The sequence below is a fragment of the Schistocerca gregaria genome, chromosome 9 (genome assembly GCF_023897955.1).
Source record: "Schistocerca gregaria isolate iqSchGreg1 chromosome 9, iqSchGreg1.2, whole genome shotgun sequence".
Lineage (NCBI taxonomy): Eukaryota > Metazoa > Arthropoda > Insecta > Orthoptera > Acrididae > Schistocerca > Schistocerca gregaria.
The window spans coordinates 179,178,642-179,203,465 of record NC_064928.1 but is presented as its reverse complement, the minus strand read 5'-3'; the positions used below and the strand labels follow the sequence as shown (position 1 = coordinate 179,203,465).

The 24,824-nt window shown below is 43.1% G+C and overlaps 1 long non-coding RNA gene and 1 other non-coding gene across 2 annotated transcripts; one reads left to right on the top strand and one right to left on the bottom strand.

Moving 5' to 3' along the window:
* Nucleotides 1–3,972: 3,972 nt before the first annotated feature.
* Nucleotides 3,973–4,047, bottom strand: Trnas-cga (transfer RNA serine (anticodon CGA)). The gene has a single exon. It is a non-coding gene; the product is annotated as a tRNA-Ser (tRNA).
* A 6,698-nt stretch (nucleotides 4,048–10,745) lies between these two features.
* Nucleotides 10,746–24,498, top strand: LOC126292156 (uncharacterized). The gene is made up of 3 exons (XR_007552020.1): nucleotides 10,746–13,593; nucleotides 16,826–17,821; nucleotides 22,944–24,498. It is a non-coding gene; the product is annotated as an uncharacterized LOC126292156 (long non-coding RNA).
* Nucleotides 24,499–24,824: the final 326 nt, after the last annotated feature.

The following is a 24,824-nucleotide window of genomic DNA, read 5'->3' as shown; positions in this document are numbered from 1 at the left end:
GAATGTCAGTTTTAAGGGCCCGGGTTCGAATTTCTCCGCTCAGGGAGTGGGTGGTGTGTTGTCTTAATCATCATCATTTCATCCCCATCGACGCGCAAGTCGCCGAAGTGGCGTCAAATCGACAGTCTTGCACCCGGCGAACTGTCTACCGACAGGAGTGCCTAGTCACACGACATTTATTTATTGTTTATAGGAACGTATCTCATATAAAAAATTCTCTTAATTAGGGCAAATAAATACCCACTCAATAAACTGAAAATCACTCCACTATTTAAACATGAGCGCAGTGAAGAAAAAGCGCAGAGCGTTTTGAGAACTGCGGAACAATTTCATTATTTTCACATGCCAGCAAGATTCTTCTGTCATCAAATAGCGCCTGAAACCTACGTAGATAAATTTTTCCAGAGCAGACTGGGTCTGTACATAATAAAGGAACACGAGAGCGCCGGCCAGTGTGGCCGAGCGGTTCTAGGCGCTTCAGTCTGGAATCGCGCGACCGCTACGGTCGCAGGTTCGAATCCTGCCTCGGGCATGGACGTGTGTGATGTCCTTAGGTTAGTCAGGTTTAAGTAGTTCTAAGTTCTAGGGGACTGATGACCTCAGATGTTAACTCCCATAGTACTCAGAGCCATTTGAACCATTTGAACCAACACGAGAGCAAATTCTGAATGTCAGACAGCAATTTGAAAAATTTAGGGAATTCAATACCACATTAGTTCTTTGTTTCTTGGACTGTAGCAAGGCTTTCGACCATGTTCGATGGAAATAACTGTGGAGTATACTAGCACAAATCTGCTATCCTGATCGTCTTATTACCTTTATCAGAAATCTCTACTCTGATAGTAAGGCAATAATCAGTATAGATAAAAGTATTTCAAGTCCTTTTAAACCATGCAAAGGAGTTAGACAGAGGTACATCCTACCACCTGTTCTGCTTAACATCTATGGAGAGTATGTTATGACGAAATGTAAATTACGATTTCCTGATGACACCACGCTGTGTGCAGTGTTACAAATGGAAATAAAGGAACTATTGGACAGGGTTAAGAGAAAAAGCTAGAAATTTGGATTGTCAGTTAATAAAAAAGAAACCAAGATCATGATAATTAACAGAGGCGAGTCACTGCCAGCTACTGATGTACTATCAGGAATGTGAAAAAGTTGATCATATTGTCTACGTGGGCTAAGTGGGTCAGAAGGAAATACGAAGTAGGATTGTTCTGGGTAAGGATGCTGCATCGAAGGTGACAATCATTTGGAGAAACTCAGCCCCAACCAGACATACTTAACTGACAGTGATGAAATCTCTGGTCTTTTCAATTTTTCTTATGACGCTGAGCAATAACTGAAGGGGACGGCAAAAGAATTGATGCTTTTGAGATGTCCAATATATGAGGTTGCTGATAATATCACGGCTTGACGAACGTATCAACAAACCAATGATTCTAGAGCGCAGGGTGGAGAAGAGGTAGTACAGTATTTGTTTTCAGCGAATCCACCACCTTTTCTGTCACATAATTCGATGACAGGAGGATAACTTGGAAAAGATGATCACCCAAAGTATAGCTGGAGGCAAAAGATTGCAGGGAAGACCACCACCATGATGGATAGATCAGATACAAGAGAAGACACACCAAATATGGGGCCAGGTACTTCGAGATGTATAAGAGCGGGAAAATGTGTGATCGGACACCAACTTTCAACTATGAAAGACGGTTTGTTGATGATGATAATACTGATGCTGAGAGAAATGGACAGGAAATGCTGGGGAGGGTACCTTAGATTTTTTTGTGTGTAAAGTAATGAGCGAGCAGTTCTTGTGATTATGGGACTTTTCCGGAAGAAAGACACAACAGTCTTACTGGAGGACTTACAATCAATTTCCCAACTTGCAGTTTAAGACGGTGTGTGAATATTTAGCACGATTCTCTTCGTAGTTTTATTTGTAACTAATATCTGTATTTCATTTAGTGTTAACGCATTTTGTGGAAAATAAACACACTGAAAGTGTGGCTTCATACTGCATCACCAGTGATTTACAAGGCGTACTGCGCCCCGGAAGGGTCAATACGATTGTGAAGCAGCCTGAACATGTTTCCTGACACGTACTCGTGTAGAGAGAGTGGGGCTCACTTGGTCGCTGTCCGTTTTGAAAATTCACAAATGAGGGAAGTAAGCGACCTCACTCTGACGACCTGCCCTCCCTCACACCTCTGTACTCCACCCCCGCTCCCTCCCTCTGCCACCAGTCACGTGCCCCGAATAAGTTTATCCCTTATTAGGGGTCGATTGTACTGAGATGTAGTACAGTCATTTAATGTATGATCTTAACCCACTACATTTTACACCGCTGAAACAGTGTTTTTAATAATTTGCCTTTTTTACATCTCCTGTAATGCAGAAACAGTTTTAGAGAAAAAATGAATAGGACTTTTCACATAGAAAATTTAATGTAGTTTAGTTCTTTACTGGGAATAAACGCCCCACCCCCCTCCCCAACCGCAATGCTCACAGCCAACAGGTGGGAATTTTGAGTATATTGTTCATGACAGTCTCCCCTACCACTGTGCAAAAATTTGCGACTACACGATTTTTCCGCTGTTCGACCTCTTTTGGTCTTCGTTGACTGGGCTATAATGTTATTAGACGATGACTTATGAAGGTTAAGAAGAGCAGTGGGCCCAGTAACGAACCTGGTGGGGTCTCCTACATTATGTTTTACTATTGTGAAGTTAGTTTCATGCCTGTGATGCATTCCGTCAGTGAGACTCTACGCTTTCTCTTACGAAGTGCAGAAAGTTATATTTCATACGGCAGAGATGCCAATAATGCCAAAGCAGTTTAGTTTGCCCGGGGTCTACTTAACTATAGGTCACAGAATACGGACACGTGGTAATTTTTCTTGAAGAGAAGTGAAGTTCTTGGAGGAATTACGTAAAGTAAAGTAACGCCAGCGCACAAGCTTATCTTATCGAACAAGAAGATAATACTGTGCAGGTATTAATACTGCCAACTCGATATAAAGAGAATCAGTCACAAGCTGAAAGGTTGAAATTGCACAATACATTACTGACACCGCCACGAAAACCGTCCCACGCTTCTTCGACGCAGAGGTGAGTAGTTTGAACGTGTAAAGCACACATACTGTTTCCAATCTACGACACAATCTACGCTCCACTGATAAATCCCGGCACACGTCAGGGTCTTTCTGACTGTGCATCATACAATGCTTCGTTTCTTTAACTAGGAATTGGGACACTTGCTGTGCCGTCTGTAAGCTTTGCGAGGACGGAGCAGGTATTTTTGTGATACGGAGATTGTGGAGAATGTACACTCAAGAACGTAAAAGTGTCCATTCGAAAGTTGAAAAAGTAGGAATTTCTGTATGAGACAAGAATTATTGGAAGTGGTTGAGGCTGCAGTTACACAAATCATTGACTTTAGAAGTGATGACTTTCGTATTTCCGTTATAATGGTTACAGCAGATTCCTAAGGAAAATTCGTACACTTGTGTTATATATTTACAAATCTTTACTCAGCTTAACGTTTCAGAGATTAGACATAAACGTCAGGAATACTCCAATATTATGGGGTCGCTCAAGAGCATACCGAAAACTCAAGATATCGGAATGGCGAAATGGTTTGCAGTTTTCACAATCAGTGTTTGAGGGTGTAAATACGTTCATCTTTCTTCAAAGTCATACAACCGTCTCTGTGGCGTGGCAAGGCGAGTTCGGTTTGCGTAAATCTATCTTTCTTGGATGGGGGAGGGGGGGGGGGGGGTCGACAGGTCGACAGGAGAATCCCCTCCTTAGCGCCAGAAAATTGTAACGAAATTTTGGAAGACCCGCAGAGCAACGACGTTTTGGTGTGGATACTTGCAGATGATACCCAAGTTATGTAAATGTAACACACTGCAGATAAATAGAAGGAAATTCCCAACATTGAAACTTCCTGGCAGATTAAAACTGTGTGCCCGACCGAGACTCGAACTCGGGACCTTTGCCTTTCGCGGGCAAGTGCTCTACCAACTGAGCTATCGAAGCACGACTCACGCTCGGTACCCACAGCTTCACTTCTGCCAGTACCTCGTCTCCTACCTTCCAAGCTTTACAGAAGCTCTCCTGCGAACCTTGCAGAACTAGCACTCCTGAAAGAAAGCTTCTGTAAAGCTTGGAAGGTAGGAGACGAGGTACTGGCAGAAGTAAAGCTGTGGGTACCGAGTGTGAGCCGTGCTTCGGTAGCTCAGTTGGTAGAGCACTTGCCCGCGAAAGGCAAAGGTCCCGAGTTCGAGTCTCGGTCGGGCACACAGTTTTAATCTGCCAGGAAGTTTCATATCAGCGCACACTCTGCTGCAGAGTGAAAATCTCATTCTGGAATTCCCAACATTATTAGATTACCCTCCTCAGTAAATCAATAGGCATCGTAACAACGATGAAATATTTATTTCTTATCTACGTTTAATCACGTAAGTGTAGTCAATGTCGTCGTCACTTTGTGTAAATATACTTATACAAACATAGATAGTGGTATACACTGCGAGAAAGATGTGGTATGACAGAATTGGGAATTACCATTACTGGTTGAAGACTGCTTATTCCACGATACAATGTATGACAACTTCATTACGTGTACAACATTAGTGCATAATAGTTCAGGGCGCTCTCTCCATCGTACCCGTGACAGATTCAGTGATAAGAGGACCCAGTAGATAGCCCGATAAAAACTGAACGCAGATCTAAGCATGAAAACAGGAAAAAGGTGTGCTGAACTACGGGGAAAGGAGCAAAATAGAAACAGTGATAGTAGATAGCCCGACAAAAATTGAACGCAGATCTAAGCATGAAAACAGGAAAAAGGTGTGCTGAAATACGGGGAAAGGAGCAAAATAGAAACAGTGATAGTAGATAGCCCGACAAAAACTGAACGCAGATCTAAGCATGAAAACAGGAAAAAGGTGTGCTGAAATACGGAGAAAGGAACAAAATAGAAACAGTGATAGTAGATAGCCCGACAAAAACTGAACGCAGATCTAAGCATGAAAACAGGAAAAAGGTGTGCTGAACTACGGGGAAAGGAGAAAAATAGAAACAGTGATAGTAGATAGCCCGACAAAAATTGAACGCAGATCTAAGCATGAAAACAGGAAAAAGGTGTGCTGAACTACGGAGAAAGGAGCAAAATAGAAACAGTGAACAGCACAGGCTCAAGATGTGCAACGTCGACCGAGTGTCATAACGCATGGCGTTGCGGGTTCGTATTTACGGCGTTGGACTGCGAAGGGGAAGATCCAAGCACCAGTGTTGAAATTTCTCTGGTGCCTCATTTATTCACATAATCATGATGTGTCCATCACGGTCATTGACATGTTTGTTCGTTGTATTCAGATTTGTCTCTCTGTCTTGGCGTAACGTCCGTTTGCAACAGCGAGGTGTAACGAAGGGACCTCCAGACGTACGTACCTCCTATTTGTTCTACACAAGTACCACACGTTCTGTGTCTTGCGTTTCGTTTTGCAAGTTGTGACTCTTGAATTCCTTTGCTGCAAAACATTTCACTGGCGTTTATTTGTTGTTTTCATTTCTGTGAGAGGCATATACCGCATATCGCGTGTACTCACTATACATCACATTTACTTGCTGTAGTAATATATTCGTACCTCACGACTCATGTTCAATAACCAATATATAAATCTTCCTGGCTGATGAAAACTGTGTCCCGGACCGAGACTCGAACTCGGGACCTTTGCCTTTCGCGGACAAGTGGTTCACAGTGGAGCTTCTTTGAAGTTTGGAAGGTAGGAGACGAGGTACTGGCGGAATTAAAGCTGTGAGGACGGGGCGTGAGTCGTGCTTGGGTAGCTCAGTTGGTAGAGCATTTGCCCCCGAAAGGGAATTGTTCCAAGTTAGAGTCTCGGTCCGACACACAGTTTTAATCTGCCAGGAAGTCTCATATCAGCGCACACTCCGCTGTAGAGTGAAAATTTCATTCTAGAACCAATATATAGTATGACACTAACCAAGACTACAGAAGAACAGAGACATGAATGACCAGACGGATACCTCATAAATCTGTGGGGGAAAAAGATGAGAACCAATGAGATTTGAATACGGATCTACGACATGGCAGTCCAAAGCCGTGACCACACACTCACAACGCCGTGCTTCTTCTCATTTGCTCGATGTTGCACATCTTAATCTTTGGTCGTTCCCTGTTTCTATTTTGGTTGATTTTTCGTAGTTCAGTACACCTTGTTTTCATGCTTGTTCTGTGTCCAGTTTTTGTAGGACAATCCACTGGGCCACTTAACCACTAAATCTGGGGGGATTTGGATGGCAGGAGTTTCCCTTGTAAGAACAACACATGTCGTTTCACTTTAGCCTATTTAATGTTAGTGATGGTGTGGTTGTACATACACAAATAAAAAAAAGTTTTGCATCAACTCGGTTCCGAGAGTTGCAGAATTTGTACAGAAAATTGGAATAGAGATCAACATAAACATCATTTCTGCTCTTTTTTTATTGCTCATAAAAGCCACATATTACATTTTGTACCACCATACAGCGAGACCTACAGAGGTGGTGGTGCAGAATGCTGTAGACGCCGGTACCTCTAAAACCCAGTAGCACGTCCTCTTGCATTGATGCATGCCTGTATTTGTTGTAGCATACTATCCAAAAGTTCATCAAGGCATTGTTGGTCCAGATTGTCCCACTCCTCAACGGCGATTCGGCCTAGACCCCTCAGAGTGGTTGGCGGGTCGCGTCGTCCATAACAGCCAATTTCAAACTATCCCAGGCATGATAGATAGATCTCATACCTGGAGATCATGCTGGCCACTCCAGCCGAGCGGTGTCGTTATCCTGAAGGAAGCCATTCACAAGATGTGCGCGATTGGGACGTGAATTGTCGTCCATGAAGACGAATGCCTCGCCAATATGCTGCCGATATGGTTGCACTATCGGTCGATGGATGGCATTCACGTATCGTACAACCGTACACCAGCGGCGTACGTCGGCCCCACGCAATGACACCCCAAAATATCAGATGATCAGCCCAGACCATTTTCTGACTATTAGCCACTCTGACAGTTCGCGTATAAGTGAAGGTACACTATGTTATATTTCATATGTTTGATTTTTTACACTTTTGCACAGCTGCTAATATCTGTACCACTCACGTACACTTAATGCTACTACTCATAGGTACATTGAAGTTATTTTGAATTACATTGTATAAAAATTATGTACCATCTAGCGGTATTTTGTCACTTTCAGATATGCATGTACAGGGTGACATTTATTGAACTACGTGAAATAAAATCGTCCTAACTTCTGAAGTGTTTGCGAAAGGACGTTCAAACTGAACGACTGGGCGAGGGGCATGATGGGAAACAGTTTAGCATGGTTTAGCGACGAAGTCCACTTTCATTTGGATGGGTTCGTCAATAAGCAAAATTGGCCCATTTGGGGGACTGAGAATCCCCATTTTGTGATCGGGAAGTCTGTTCAGCCCCAACAGGTGACTGTGTGGTGTGCAATGTCAAGACCCGGAATAATTTGAGTAATAAATAAATTTGATGGCACGGTGACTTCCGAATCGTATCTGCAGGTTTTGAAAGACGATTTCATCCTCATTATCCAAAGTGACCCTGATTTCGACAAGATGAGGTTCGTGCATGGCGGAGCTCGACCCCATTTAAGTAGGAGAGTGTTTAAGGTCCTGGAGGAGCACTTTGGGAACAGAATTCTGACTCTGAGATAGGCCTCGACTGGCTGCCATATTCTCCGGATCTGAACACATACGACTCCTTTTTGTGGGGCTATATTAAAGACAAGGTGTACAGCAATAACCCCAAAACCATTGTTGAACAGAAAACATCCATTCAGGACGTCATCGGCAGCATCGATATTCCGACACTTCAGCGGGTCATGCAGAATTGCGCTATTCGTCTACGCCACATCTTCGCCAATGATGCCAGGTATATCGGATATGTCATAACCTATATACGAATATCTGTAGTGACGTTTGTACATTGAATAAAGTAATAGTTCGACACTCGTTACCATGTATGTTACCATTACGCTAGTTTCTCTTATCTGAGAAGTGTTTATTTGTTTAGTTACAATTATTAGCAATGTTCATTGAGCTGTAGATGTACAAAAATGTTGTGCTATAAATGATTTTAAGCACAACTATGTAACCTATTGACGACAAAGTGCCACCTACCAGCCTGGTGAACAGACGCTTCACGATTTGTCGTTATTGGTATATACTGACCTGCGTAACCTTTGTGATAATGACAGTTCATCTCACATTACTGCTCTCATGTGTAGTTTTCTATAAAATTTCACTTCTCAAGATGGCTAGCTGTTTTGACCGAAAATAGTTTAACGATTATGAATCATTTTTGTTATCTTGGTTAATAAAGAATTATATACAGCCAGTCATAGCTTTTAACATGTCTAGGTCGCTCATGTCCATTCTGCTACGGCAGTAAGCAACACAACTATAAACATTTGGTGAGTGTACAGTATTATGTACTGAAGAGTAGAAGAAACTGGTCCACTTGCCCATTATCGTGCAGGGTCTCCTCAAGCAGGCAGCAGTGCCGCAACACCACGTGGCAAGGACTCGACTAATATCTGAAGTACTACGGGGGAGGGGGGGGGGGGGGAACTGACACCGTGAATCCTGCAGGGATGTCGACAAATCCGTAAAAATACAAGGGAGTGGAGATCTCTTCTCAACAGCCCATCCCGAGAAATCCCAGATATACTCAATAATGTTCATATTTGGGGAGTCTGTTGGCAAGCGGAAGTGTCTAAACTCAGAAGAGTGTTCCTGGAGCCACTGTGTAGCAATTCTGAAGGTGTGGGGTGACCCATTGTTCTCCTGGAACTGTCCAAGTCCGTCGGAATACATAATGGACAAAAATGGACGCAGGTGATGAGACAGAATGCTTACGTACGTGTCACCTACAGGACTCGTGTGTAGACATATCAGGGGTCCCATATCACTCCAACTGCACACGCCCCACACCATTACAGAGCCTCCACCAGCTTGAACAGTCCCCTGCTGACATGCAGGGTCCATGGATTCATGAGGTTGTCTCCATACCCCTACACGTCCATCCGTACGAAATAATTTGAAACGAGACTCGTCCGACGGGGCAACATGTTTCCAGTCATGAACAGTCCGCCGGTGTTGATAGGCCCAGTCGAGGCGTAAAGCTTTTTTCCGTGCAGTCATCAAGGGCAGACCAGTGGGCCTTCAGCTCCGAAAGCCCGTATCAATGTTTCGTTGAGTGGTTCGCACTGGTTGATGGCCCAGCACTGACATCTGCAGCAATTTGTGGAAGGGTTGCACCTCTGCCACCATGAACGATTCTCTTAAGTCGTCGTTGGGCCCGTTCTTCTTCCCGACGCAGCGATGTCGGAGATTTGAAGTTTTACCGGATTCCTGATATTCAAGGTACGCTCGTGAAATTATAATGCCGGAAAATTCCCACTTAATCGCTTCCTCGGATGTGCTGTGTCCAATCGATCGTGCGCCGACTATAATACCATGATCAGAATCACTTAAAGTTTGATAACCTGCCATTGTAGGAGCAGTAACCGCTCTAACAACTGCGCCAGACACTTGCTGTCTTATATAGGCGTTGCCGACCGCGGCGCCGTTTTCTGCCTGTTTACACATCTCTGAATATGCATGCCTATACTAGTTACGCTGGCGCTTCAGTGTATTTCCTAACACTTTAACAAGATGACAATATTTGTATCAGTTTTAAACTTTGGCCGAGTGGTACAACGTGTATTCTCTGTTTCAGGGCACTCCTCCGGGTGAAACACGAGAAAACACGCCGTTTTGCGACTGATGCAGGTGAACGGTTTGAGGAGGGTACTGTGGCCCTTCTGTTGGTGGCGTGTCTCCGAGGGCACAGTTGCACAACGGCGCCGCTGGAGTTAAAGTTCACTAACTGGCCCTTTCCTGGAACAACGGGGTCAGTCAAGAAGTGTCTGCACTGTCCAGCCAACTGAAACACAAGACGCCAAAGACGCAGCAGATAATAAAGACTTGTTTCCGCTTTGCTGTACCACGAATTACCAAATTATAGTTTCCTCGGACGGTGGCCGTTACACACTTGTGCTGTCTGCACATCTCAAAAACTTTGAATCAAAATTTAATCACTTTTGAACACATTACGGGTGTGGCAATGATCAATGTGTTATTTATTTACTATTAAAAACAGTCTTGATCACGATTTATTAATCAAGGTGACCGGTTTCGACCACTACTGTGGTCATCTTCAGACCATTGAGTAGGAACCTCTTTCTGTTGGAGAATCACTACTCAAGTAGTGATCACTACTTGAGTAGTGATTCTCCAACAGAAAGAGGTTCCTACTCAATGGTCTGAAGATGAACCGGTCACCTTGATAGATAAATCGTGATCAAGACTGTTTTTAATAGTAAATATTGAGTAGTGACCACTACTTGAGTAGTGATTCTCCAACAGAAAGATGTTCCTACTCAATGGTCTGAAGATGACCACAGTAGTGGTCGAAACCGGTCACCTTGATAAATAAATCGTGATCAAGACTGTTTTTTAATAGTAGATATTGAGTAGTGATCACTACCTGAGTAGTGATTCTCCAACAGAAAGAGGTTCCTACTCAATGGTCTGAAGATGACCACAGTAGTGGTCGAAACCGGTCACCTTGATAAATAAATCGTGATCAAGACTGTTTTTTAATAGTAGATATTGAGTACTGATCATTACCTGAGTAGTGATTCTCCAACAGAAAGAGGTTCCTACTCAATGGTCTGAAGATGACCACAGTAGTGGTAGAAACCGGTCGCCTTGATAAATAAATCGTGATCAAGACTGTTTTTAATAGTAAATATTTCAAAATTTAATCGCTTAGTACACGTTAAGTAGTATGCATCTCGAGAGAGTTTACTGTGCAACACTGTCCGTTGCAGTCAATCTAACGAATTCCCTCCTGTGCCCAGCTCTTCATTGGGGTGTGATTTCTAACTCGCCTCCACGTGGTACACCCCGGACAACGCTGTCCAGCGGCTAAAGAGTTAGAAACCTAGGCAATCCGGACTGTCTTACGACCTCCCACCATCTCATAGTAGAACTTGCAACCTTTGTCTTCAATTATTTTCTAGACGTTTTCCAATCTCCGTCTTCTTCCACAGTTTTTGCCCTCTGCAGCTCCCTCATGTACCATGAAAGTCAGTCCCTGATGTCTTAACAGTTGTCCTACTATACTGTCCCTTCTTCTTGTCAGTGTTTCCCATATATTCCTCGCCTCTCAGATTCTGCGCAAACCTCCTCATTCCTTACCTTATCAGTCCACCTAATTTCCAACATTCGTCTCAATGCTTCGATTCTCTTGTGTTCCAATTTTCCCACAATCCATGTTTCACTACCATATAATGTTGCACTCCAAACGTACATCCTCAGAAATCTCTTCCTCAAATTAAGGCCTATGGTTGATACTAACAGACTTCTCTTCGTCAGGAATGCCCTTTTTTCCCAGAGCTAGTCTGCTTTTGATGTCCTCCTTGCTCCGTCCGTCATTCGTTATTTTGCTGCTTTGCTAGTAGAATTACTTCATTTACTTCATGACCGTCAACCTTGATAAGTTTCTCGCTGTTGTCGTTTCTGCTACTTCTCATTACATTCGCCTTTCTTCGATTTACTCTCAGCCCATATTCTGTACTCATTACACCGTTCATTCCATTGAGCGGATCCCGTAATTGTTCTTCACTTTGACTCAGTATATTAATGTCATCAGCGAATCGTATCATTGATATTCTTTCACCTCGAATTTCAATTCCACTCCTGAATCTTTGTTTTATTGCCATAACTGCTTCTTTGATGTACAGATTGAACAGTACAGACGAAAGGCTACATCCCTGTATTACACCCTTTTTAATCCGAGCACTTCGTTCTTAGTCGTCCACTCTTATTATTCCCTCTTGGCTCTTGTACTTATTGTATATTACCTATCTCTCCCTATGGCTTATTCCTATTCTTGTCAGAATTTCGAACATCTTGCACAATTTTCCATTGCCAGACGCTTCTTCCAGGTCGTCAGAGCCCGTGAACGTGTCCTTCATTTTTCTTTAGTCTTGCTTCCATTATCAACAGTGGCGTCAGAATTGTCTGTCTGGTGCTTTTATCTTTCATACAGCCAATCTGATCATTATGTAACACATCCTCAATTTCTGTTTACATTCTTCTATATATTATTCTTGTCAGCAACTTGGATGCATGAGCTGTTAAGCTGATGCTGCGATAATTCTCGCACTTGTCAGCTCTTACTGTCTTCGGCATTGTGTGCATGAAATTTTTCCGAAAGTCAGGTGGTATGTCTCCAGACTCATACATTCTACACACCAACGCGAATGGTGCCCACTTCCCCCAAACATTTTAGAAATTCTGATGGACTGTTATATATCCCTTCTGTCTTATTTGATCTAATACAAAGAAACGGAAAATGGACTGAAACTTACCAGCCATCGGCAGAACTGGCCCCAGCAACACGAAATTTTCTTCTCCAGCTCGCTGAGACGCGTCGCGTTGACCACGGCGTGTTTTGCGTCACGGATTGCTTGGTGGACCTTCGTAGCAGACAGCGCCGTCGCTTCCTCCCTTGGTGGTCTGATCCACGCGGGATTGGAACCCTGTATGTACGCTCCAAGTGTTTCTACACAGCTATACTTCAGTCGGATCACTATACTACTGCAAATAGTCACGTCTCTCTCCGACATACGTGGCGACAGTATCCAACCAGGGTTTCATATCGCTGGTGAGGCAGACATCCCGTTTATTCATCCACTCCCTGAGGCTACTGCACAAATATTCAGGTGAGACTTTGCAGCAGCCCTGTTTAACACTGAGTTACAGTGTCCGGTTCTGTATGATTCCTGGACTTTATTGTTTTTGAATCTCTCTGATTTGCGAAAAGGTGAAAATGTTGCCCGAATCGGTTCCTCATCCCGTACGCACTGCACTCTTATCGTCGTCGTCCTTTGTATTCAGTGCGTAGAAACAACCGCCTGCTTGCGCAAGTTTTATCCCAGGAACCAAATCTGAGAGGTGCCTCTCAAACGTACGTCGTATGTCTTTGTCTAGGCCAAGAATTGTAGACACCACAAGCAAATAACGGCCACAACGTAAAGATTTCTATCGTTTCCGTCTAAGATTCATCGCACGCCACCACGGAAGAAGCCATACTATCCTTATTTTCATTCTTCTTATTGTCCTTCCTATTTCGCATAAGGCTCGACTTGGCAATAGTTGTCTGCGTCTCTGACGTCTTGTGCTTCGGCTGTATAACAAAGCAGATGTTTCGTTACTGCCCCCGGTCGTTCCAGAGAAGGACGAGGCCGTCAAACTCGCCCTCGGTGCAGTCTTTGGACGAGAGGGCGAAATGCACGTCCCTCTCGGAGGCACCTCAGGAACAGGAGGGATCAACGAACCCTCTTCATAGCGTTCGCCTTTACCATTCACAAGCTGTCGCATCTTCTGTCGCGAAACGGAGAACCTCCGCTGCGCTGTTCGTAGTACTACAAGGTAAGTTACGTCGCAAGATTTTCGTCTAAAAGCCAACTGGCTCTCTTCTCACATATCCTGCAAGCTATAGATCAAGGTAGTGCTATAGATATAGTATTTTTCGACATTAGAAAGAAAACTCAGTACTGCACTAAGGCTTATTAACGAAAGACCACTCATACGAAATTTCTCATAGGACTGAGATCTCCTCGGTGGCCGGCCGGATGTGGCCGAGCGGCTCTAGGCGCTACAGTCTGGAACCGCGCGACCGCTACTGTCGCAGGTTCGAATCCTGTCTTGGGCATGGATCTGTGTGATATCCGTAGGTTGGTTAGGTTTAGGTAGTTCTAAGTTCTAGGGGTCTGATGACCTCAGAATTTAAGTCCTATAGTGCTCAGAGCCATTTGAACCATCTCCTCGGTGGGGAACATGCAACGTGTTAACTTGTGTGGCGACTGAAGAAACAGCAGAAAGAAATCAGATACTGATAAATTTCAAATTGACGCATATATTGTCTTCTTGTGAAGACGTTCCAAAATGCTAAATTGTGTGCTTCACAAAGTGATAAATTTAGCTCTGTTTCTCTATGGTGAAGCGGGCTGGATACAAGCAACTTATTAACGTTAGGAATTACGGATTCTTACACATAATCCTCATAAGTCCACATACCGAACTTGAAACTTCCTGACATATTTAAACTGTGTGCCGGACCTAGACTCGAACTCGGGACCTTTGCCTTTCGCGGGCAAGTGCTCTACCATCTGAGCTACGCAAGCACGACTCACTCCCCGTCCTCACAGCTTTACTTCCGCCAGTACCTCGTCTCCTACTTTCCAAACTTCACAGAAGCTCTCCTGCGAACCTTGCAGGACCAGCACTCCTGGAAGAAAGGATATTCCAGAGACGTGGCTTAGACACAGCCTGGAGGATGTTTACAGGCTGTGGCTAAGCCATGTCTCTGCAATGTCTTTTCTTCCAGGAGTGCTGGTCCTGCAAGGTTCGCAGGAGAGCTTCTGTGAAGTTTGGAAAGTAGGAGACGAGGTACTGGCGGAAGTAAAGCTGTGAGGACGGGGCGTGAGTCGTGCTTGGGTAACTAAGATGGTAGAGCACCTGCCCGCGAAAGGCAAAGGTCATGTCAGCGCACACTCCGCTGCAGAGTGGAAATATCAATCTGGATACCGAACATGTTTCATACTCATTAATATAGTTCCGGCTGAACCAGATAGCCATCTCCAGATCACAAATTTTATAGAAAATAGCACGCGAGGGACAGCAGTGTGACGCTGCCACTATGACAAACGTTACGCAAAGTCAGTATATACCAGATATGAAAAACACTGCTTGTCTAGTCACCAGGTCGGAAGGAGACACTTTGTCATCAATAAATTACGTACTTGTGCTTGAAGTCATTCATAGCACAACTTTTTTTGTACATTTACAGCTCAATTAACATAGATTATAATTGTAACTAATCACGTAGTTAAGTTGTAGAAAGTAATAAACACCGTAATGATAACGTATATCCATATTTTAAAGTGGCAAAAAGCTCGTAGAAGGAATGTAATTTTAATATAAAATAACTGAGAATACCACCAATTTATCTATGGGTAGTATGTCGAAGTCGATGTGAATAGTAGACATATTAGCAGCTGTAAAAAAGTGCAAACAATCAATGCTATCAAATGTAACATAGGCTACCTCTACTTACAGGTAAATTATCACACTAGCTAATTGTCACAAAAGGTGTAAGCTGATCACATATGATAAATGGGCTAAAGTTTACGTGAGATGTTGCCCGAAGTCAAAGCACAAACAATAAGCAAAAGGTTATACAAGGAAAATTTTAATATTCGGCAGTACAACCTTACCTCTAATGGCATGTAAACAAAGGCCACCTTTCTTTCAGGAGTGCTAGTTCTGCAGGAGAGCTTCTGTAAATTTTGTAAGGTAGGAGACGGGATACCGGCAGAAGTAAAACTGTTAGGAGGGGGCCTGAGTCGTGGTTGGGTAGCTCAGTTGGTAGAGCACTTGCCCGCAAAAGCCAAGCGTCCCGAATTCGAGTCTCGGTCCGGCACACAGTTTTAATTTGCCAGGAAGTTTCATAAGGTCACCTAACTGATATGATAATCCTACGACATTTTCTGACAATCAGCCAGGATGATAAGATATCTATTATGAAAACATCAGATGTTACATTTTATAGTCTTGACTTTTTACACTGTTGTATAGATACACGTAGACATCGGGCTACCATTCATAGAAACATTGGTCTTGTTATATGAATGACACTGTATTATAATTATTTGTCACGTAGCGCCATTTTTTTCTGTACGGAATCTGAATACGCGTTACCATTACTCTGTTCATTGTTATCTACAATTTGTCTACTTGTTTAGTTACAACTTTTATCAGTGTTCATCGAGTTCTACAGCTTCAAAAAGGTTGAAATATGAATGATGTTAAAAGAAGAATCTATTGGTGAGAAAGTGTATTCTGCCGGTCTGGTGATTAGACACATCAATGTTTGAAGTATTTCGTATGTATGTATTGTCTTTGTGTAATCTTTGTCATAATGACATTTTGCTCCACGTCATCATCCCTCATGTGCGGTATTCTACAAAACTGCAGATCTCAAGAGGACTAGCTGTTTTAGCACAAGCTAGATTAATGGTTTTAATAATAAAGGATTACAAAAAATAATAAAGGATTACAAATAAGAATCCATAATTTTTAACCTTTATAGGTCACTTATCTCCAACGTGATACCTCAGAAGGCTACAGAACTAAGGTCAACATCTTGTGAATTGTACAATATTACGTTTCCCAACATTTAAAGAAGATGATAATTTTTCCATCAATGTGGAACTTTATGAGAATCTGTCCGAATTTCAGTGCAGGTTTTTCAGTCACCATCCAAGGGAACATGCTGCGTGTTTCTTAACACGAAGACAAATATCGTTTAATATCCCTTATGAGGGAACATGTTGCGTGTTTCCAAACACGAAGACCACAGTCTTCAGACAAATATCGTTTAATATCCCTTATAATCGGTCTTTCGTCAGTAAGCGTCGGCATGGGATTTTTTTAAAATCTTTCCGATGTCGAAAAATAATGAGCATCTCTCACAGCTTTGGTCCATAGCTTTCAGGATATGTGACTAGAGCTCAAATTGGGTTTCGGATGAAAATATCGAGAGACAAGTGACTCTGAAGTGTATTGGTCAAGTAGTACAATGTGGGATTCACTGTTTCAGCACAGACCAACTGAAATACCAGAAGATATGCCAGCTTGCGACTTGTGAAGGCGAATGGTGTGAGGAGGGCACTCTAGCCTTCCTGTTCCTGAGATGCCTTCGAGAGGGACTGCAATTCGTCCTCTCGTCCAACGACTGCGCTGGGGGCAAGCTGGACGGCCTTGTCCCTTACTGGAACAGTGAGGCAGTAACCGAGGGTCCGCAGTGTTTTGCCAACTGAACCATAAGACGTCAGGGACGCAGGCAACTATTCCAGTCTCATGTGAAACAGAAAGGACAGTAAGAAGCATAGAAATAATAAGGATTTTTTTCATTATGGTGCACGGTAAATATTAGACGAATGTGGTTGGCCGTTATGTGCTTGTGCTGTCTACAAACCTTGACTCCAAGACACACAACATATGTTTCTTCAGACACGACGCAGACTCAGTTCCCGGTATGAAACGTCGGGAATCAGACGGTCGTTTGTACAGACTGAATCAAAATGAGTGTGAAGTTAAGCGTCCAGCGCAGGACGATGACCGATCTATGCAACATTTTCAGGTTTTCGCTAATCGGAGCAATTAAGAAACAATAAAGACCAAGGTTTACACAGAACTGAAGCTATTACTGGGTGTCGAACACAGGTGCTGCGCAGCCGTGTGTGAAAATTTGCGTAGTAGCCTCAGGGAGTGGATGGACACACGGGTCGTTTGTTTCATTACCAAGTGAAAGACCTGGGCGAATACTGTCGGCCCGTACTCCAAGAGACATGTGACTAATTGCAGCAGTGTGCTGACCCGACGGAAGTACAGTTATGTAGGAACAGTTCGAGTGCAAATACAGGGCTTCAATCCCGTGTGGATCAGACCCCCAGGCGAGGAAGCGACGGCGCTGTCTGCTACGAAGGTCCACCAAACAATCCGTGGCGAAAAACACACCGTGGTCAGCGCGACGCGTCTCAGCGAGCTGGAGAAGAAAATTCCGTGTTGCTGGGGCCAGTTCTGCCGATGGCTGGTAAGTTTCAGTCCATTTTTCGTTTCTTAGTATTTCATTGAATACACTGACTGAAACGGATAGTGTTACACAGTGAAACACCAGTCCCATGTTAACAAAACCTTCTCTAGATGTTAATCGCTTAACGGGTACTAAGAGATTAAATTTTGATTCCAACTGGACCTGATGCTATCATCAACATCAGTACGACGAGCGACTTCCACAGGCAACAGTGGATTCCAGTATACGTTGTGACATGGAAGCAAACAGCCGTTGAATGTCAGTTGGACTAAACTGCGGTATCATTTCAATGAATGCTGCTGGCTGGTATGAAAGTACCGGGTGTTCAAAAAGTCAGTATAAATTTGAAAACTTAATAAACCACGGAATAATGTAGATAGAGAGGTAAAAATTGACACACATGGAATGACCTGCTATTGCTACATGTTGTAAGATTTGCGCACGTAGTTTGGTGATGACAGTGTGCTCAGTCGCCACTTTCGACATGCTTGGCCTCCCAGGTCCCCAGACCTCAGTCCGTACGATTATTGCCTTTGGGGTTACCTGAAGTCGCGAATGTATCGTGGTAGACCGACATCTCTATTGATGCTGAAAGACAACATCCGACGCCAATGACTCACCATAACTCCGGACATGCTTTACAGTGCTGTTCACAACTTTATTCCTCGACTACAGCTATTGTTGAGGAATGATGGTGGACATATTGAGCATTTCCTGCTTTGCTTTGTCTTACTTTGCTATGCTAATTATTGCTATTCTGATCAGATGAAACGCCATCTGTTAGACATTTTTGAACGTTTGTATATTTTTGGTTCTAATAAAACCCCATGTCATTCCAAGCAAGTGTGTCGATTTGTACCTCGCTATCTACATTATTTCGTGATTTATTCAGCTTTCAAATTTATACTGACTTCCAGAATGAGATTTTCACTCTGCAGCGGAGTGTGCGCTGATATGAAACTTCCTGGCAGATTAAAACTGTGTGCCCGACCGAGACTCGAACTCGGGACCTTTGCCTTTCGCGGGCAAGTGCTCTACCATCTGAGCTACCGAGGCACGACTCACGCCCGGTCCTCACAGCTTTACTTCTGCCAGTATCTCGTCTCCTACCTTCCAAACTTTACAGAAGCACTTGCCCGCGAAAGGCAAAGGTCCCGAGTTCGAGTCTCGGTCGGGCACACAGTTTTAATCTGCCAGGAAGTTTCTTATACTGACTTTTTGATCACCCTGTATATGTTTTCTCGTCGCCTCACAGACATGTCTTATGGGTTGCATACCATTGAAATGGACATGCCAGTCATGTACCATATTATCCCGTCTTACAGCGTAAGCGTAACAAATTGCCTCTGTGACACCAAACATGTAACATCCCGCTTGTACATCGTAACGGTGGTCAATTTACATGGCAGCTACCATTATCCTGAGTGCGACTGAAAGGGAGGGGGGTGGGGGTGGGTGGGGTGGCAATGATGGTCACTGATATATGATGTCTACCATTGCTCTTGACGCAACTGGAGGCAGTAATGAGTAGTTGACATATTGTGACTACTAGTACACTGAAAGTAACTGATGAGCAATGATGGTCAATTTACAACTGGGGGATCATTTACTAGGTCACTACCACGAACCAAATACAGTTGTGGGGCTATGATGGTCAGTTGACTTATGGTGATACTGAACACAACTGGGAGCAATGATGGTCGTTTTAAAAGGTGACAGCCATTACCCCCTGGGGTGTTACATGATGGAACAATTATGGTCAGCATCCAGAGTGACTGCCATCATCCCTGAGCAGCAATCATAGTCAATTTGCAGGGTGCTCCTGGGGGAGCAATGATGGCTAGTTTATGGGGTGGTAGAATGATGGACAACACACAGGGTGACCAACATTATCCTAGATAGTTGCGGGAGGGTCAGTGGTGGACGGTTTACAGGCTGACCGCCAATACTCCAGATACTACTGGGACAATGATGCTCAGCTCATACTTGGTGACTACTGTCACTACCCTGCAAATGCTATTATCTCGACAAATTTTCTAACAGGTTGCTTCATCCATCACCACTGTTACATGAAACTGTAACAAACTGCCTTTGATATAGCAATAATTGTAACAAATTATCCCCAGACATCGGTATGTTATATCCAAATTGGCCAGTACATCACTATTGCTCCATACATCAACAATTAAGCTAGATGACATGCCAAGTTGCGACTTATTCCTTCAACCAAAAGCAATTATTCAGCAAGCTGAGACTCATAAAGACTCAATACGTTTAGTCTGGTTCCAACAAGCAGAGCACGTAGTCTGTTCATGATTTCATGTGCACTGATCAGTACCTGCTCACGACATCAGTCTCTCCATATGACTTCAGCGTGAAGTCATGTATATGTCACTGAGGTTGACGACATAGTAGAGGAATCCACATCATGGTGGCATTTGCCTTAGTGGCCAGTAAAATACTGTTCTGTCTATTTGGTTTTCATGGCTGATATAACATGTATGGTGCATGTGAAGATGACTGTCAGTAAGGCCGAATAAAAATTTTCACTCTGCAGTGGAATGTGCTCTGATATGAAACTTCCTGGCAGATTATATCTTTCATATCAGCGCACATGCCGCTGCAGAGTGAAAATTTCATTCTTGAAACGTCCCCAGGCTGTGGAAAAGCTATGTCTCCGCAGTATCCTATCTTTCAGGAGTGCTAGTTCTGCAAGTATCGCATGAGAGCTTCTGTGAAGTTTGCAAGGTATGAGACGAGGTACTGTCGGAAATAAAGCTGGTAGAGCACTGTTGTTGTTGTTGTTGTTGTTGTAGTTGTTGTTGTCTTCAGTCCTGAGACTGGTTTGATGCAGCTCTCCATGATACTCTATCCTGTGCAAGTTTCTTCATCTCCCAGTACCTACTGCAACCTACATCCTTCTGAATCTGCTTAGTGTATTCATCTCTTGGTCTCCCTCTACGATTTTTACCCTCCACGCTGACCTCCAATACTAAATTAGTGATCCCTTGATGCCTCAGACCATGTCCTACCGACCGATCCCTTCTTCTGTTCAAGTTGTGCCACAAACTTCTCTTCTCCCCAATCCTATTCAATACTTCCTCATTAGTTATGTGATCTACCCACCTAATTTTCAGCATTCTTCTGTAGCACCACATTTCGAAAGCTTCTATTCTCTTCTTGTCCAAACTATTTATCGTCCATGTTTCACTTCCATACATGGCTACACTCCATACAAATACTTTCAGAAATGACTTCCTGACACTTAAATCTATACTCGATGTTAACAAATTTCTCTTCTTCAGAAACGCTTTCCTTGCCATTGCCAGTCTACATTTTATATCCTCTCTACTTCGACCATCATCAGTTATTTTGCTCCCCAAGTAGCAAAACTCCTTTACTACTTTAAGTGTCTCATTTCCTAATCTAATTCCCTCAGCATCACCCGATTTAATTCGACTACATTCCATTATTCTCGTTTTGCTTTTGTTGATGTATCTTATATCCTCCTTTCAAGACACTGTCCATTCCGTTCAACTGCTCTTCCAAGTCCTTTGCTGTCTCTGACAGAATTACAATGTCATCGGCGAACCTTAAAGTTTTTATTTCTTCTCCATGGATTTTAATACCTACTCTGAATTTTTTCTTTTGTTTCCTTTACTGCTTGCTCAATATACAGATTGAATAACATCGGGGAGAGGCTGCAACCCTGTCTTACTCCCTTCCCAACCACTGCTTCCCTTTCATGTCCCTCGACTCTTATAACTGCCACGTGGTTTATGTACAAATTGTAAATAGCCTTTCGCTCCCTGTATTTTACCCCTGCCACCTTTAGAATTTGAAAGAGAGTATTCCAGTCAACATTGTCAAAAGATTTCTCTAAGTCTACAAATGCTAGAAACGTAGGTTTGCCTTTCCTTAATCTTTCTTCTAAGATAAGTCGTAAGGTCAGTATTGCCTCACGTGTTCCAGTATTTCTACGGAATCCAAACTGATCTTCCCCGAGGTCGGCTCCACTAGTTTTTCCTTTCGTCTGTAAAGAATTCGAGTTAGTATTTTGCAGCTGTGGCTTATTAAACTGATTGTTCGGTAATTTTCACACCTGTCAACACCTGCTTTCTTTGGGATTGGAATTATTATATTCTTCTTGAAATCTGAGGATATTTGGTCGCAAAATTCAAAGGTCCTGAGTTCGAGTCTCGGTCCGGCACACAGTTTTAATCTGCCATGAAGTTTCACTATCGCTGAGCTACTGTGTGAGCTTTAATAGTCATATTCTCATCGTCTTCACCCCGTGATATGTATGCTGGAGGAAGAGTGATATGTAGACTGATTTTGTTTTGGGATGTCAACTCTCAGATCCTAAACGGTAAACCCCCTTCAGTGTGCAATACTTTTAACAACTGTATCTGGGATATGCTGAGTATTTCATAACTCTGTAGCGCCAATTAAAAGATTGCCTGACAAACTGCACCCATTTTATTGGATCTTCTCTAAGTCATGTAATAGTGGAGTTTGGTAAGTGTTCCAGACTGATGAGCAGTACTTTAGAATATGTAGAACAAATGTTTTGTAAATTACTTTTTTCAAGGATAACCTACATTTTCCTAACTCTCCCAATGATTCTGATCTTTGCGTATCTTAATTTACTGTCACTCGAATAGTAGAAGACTTTTCTCATATCTATGCTCAACAGTTTACACTTATTTAAGTTCATATTTTACATCTCCTCTCTGCAGAATCGTCAATCCTTTGCAAGTCCTCCTGCAGTTCGCTACAGACCATTTCTAGATATTGTAAGTACCGATGGCCCTATAAAACCTCATTAGGGTACTGCCGAAATTGCCTTTACAGCTTTTCCTTTCTCACGTTAAGACCTACTTGCTGAATTTCGTATGCAAAGATGTCCTGAATTGGTTCAAACATCTGGCCCGATACTCAATAAGCTTGTGTCTCGCTCAGTAAACGTTCGACCTGCGAGGAAGTAGCCTGTCAGAAATCTGGCTGAGAGCAGGAATACAAAAGAAACTACGTATCGGACTATTTTAGCCAATCAATTTCTGCAATAAACCAAATTCGTACTAAGAGCTGACAAAATATTATACTTTTCCTTTTCTTACAGGTTCTTCTCGACGATACGGACCATAGCTACGAAACTATACTTCACATGGAGCAATAAACTGGACTCAAACGCCAGAGGAAGGAGAGGAGATTAATGCTTAACGCCCGTCGACAACGAGGTCATTGGAGATGGAGTACAAGCCCGGATTAGGGAGTGCTGGGGAAGGAAATCGGCCGTGCCCTTTCAACGGAACCATCCCCCCATTTGCCTGATGCGGTTTAGGGAAATCACGGAAATCCTGAATCAGGAGGCCGGACGGGGGTTTGAACCGTCATCCTCCCGATTGCGATGCCAGTGTGCTAACCACTGGTTCACCTCGCTCGGTCTCAAGCGCCGCGTGATCAGTGTGTCGTGCAAATCGGACGACATTCATGACTACAGCTGGAAGGGGTTTACAAAGATCTCTGTGACACTGTAGGTTTTAAGGCGATGTTAGATGTGAAACCTGAGGCCATCGAAGCTGTCGTGCCGTGTGAAGCTGAGACTAGACTTTGACCCACTGCAGTGAACCACATTCCCAGACAGCTTACATTTCGGAAGCGAGTCAGACAAGAATTTTTCTTATCATTTGGACCCAAGAACGAAGTGCCTTACACTGAAGCGCCAAAGAAGTTTGTATACGCATGTGTATTCAAATACAGACATACGTAAACAGACAGAATACGGTGCTGCGGTCGGCAACGCCTGTATAAGACAAGAACTGTCTGGAGCAGTTGTTAGACCAGTTACTACTGCTATAATGTCATGTTAGCAAGATTTGAGTGAGTCTGAACGTGGTGATACAGTCGGCACTCGAGCGATGGGTCACAGAACTTCCGAAGTAGCGATGAAGTGGGGATTTTCCCGTACGACTATTTCACGAATGTACCGTGAGTATCAGGAATCCGGTAAAACATCAAATCTCTGACGTCGCTGCAGTCGGATAAACATCCTGCAAGGACAGGACCACAACAACTGAAGACAATCATTCAACATGACAGAAGTGTAACTCTTCCGCAAATTGCTGCAGATTTCAATGCTGGGTTATCAACAAGTGTGAGTGTACGAGCCATTCAACGAAACGTCATTGATGTAGGATTCCGGAGCCGAAGGCCCACTTGTGTACCGTTGATTGACTACACTACACAAAGCTTTAACCCTCGCCTGGACCCGTCAACACCAACATTTGAGTGTTGACGACTGGAAACATGTTGCCTGGTCGGACGAGTCTTGTTTCAAATTGTATCGAACGGATGGAATGGAATGGAGATAACTTCATGAATTCATGAGCCCTGTCATCAGGCGACTGTTCAAGCTGGTGGAGGCTCTGTAAAGTTATGTTTTATTGATAACTTTAATAATTGACATTATAAATGTTATATGTGGTCATAGAAAAATTGTAGAAATTAAAATATTAGAATTAATAATAATAATAATAATAATAATAATAATAATTTTTAGTGTTATAATCCTCTATCTGAAACAACTTCCAGTGTGTATTTTTACATTTGAATATAAAGAAATTATACTTTACTAACTATCTGAATGTAAATGAAAATCAAAATTAAATGTAAGAAAGAAATTGGATTGGTTAATGATTTTATCGTATGTATTGTATTCTTATTATAAACTGTGTGAATCACTTACCATATCCACTATAAGGGATTCAATGGCAAGCCTTTGACACTTCTACAGTTGCAGCAGGTTGTTGTAGTCAATATTGCAGCACGGTAGAAAAGGAGTATGATGCACAACAACATTAAAATGATGCGCAACAGTATTGAAATGTAAACTGTGAAACTATGGTGATAATGCCAGAGAGCTACTGAACAGCGGTGCTAATGTGAAGTGATAGAAATCTAATGTACCAGTATTGATAGATTTCTGGCTGCTGCCAGCTTT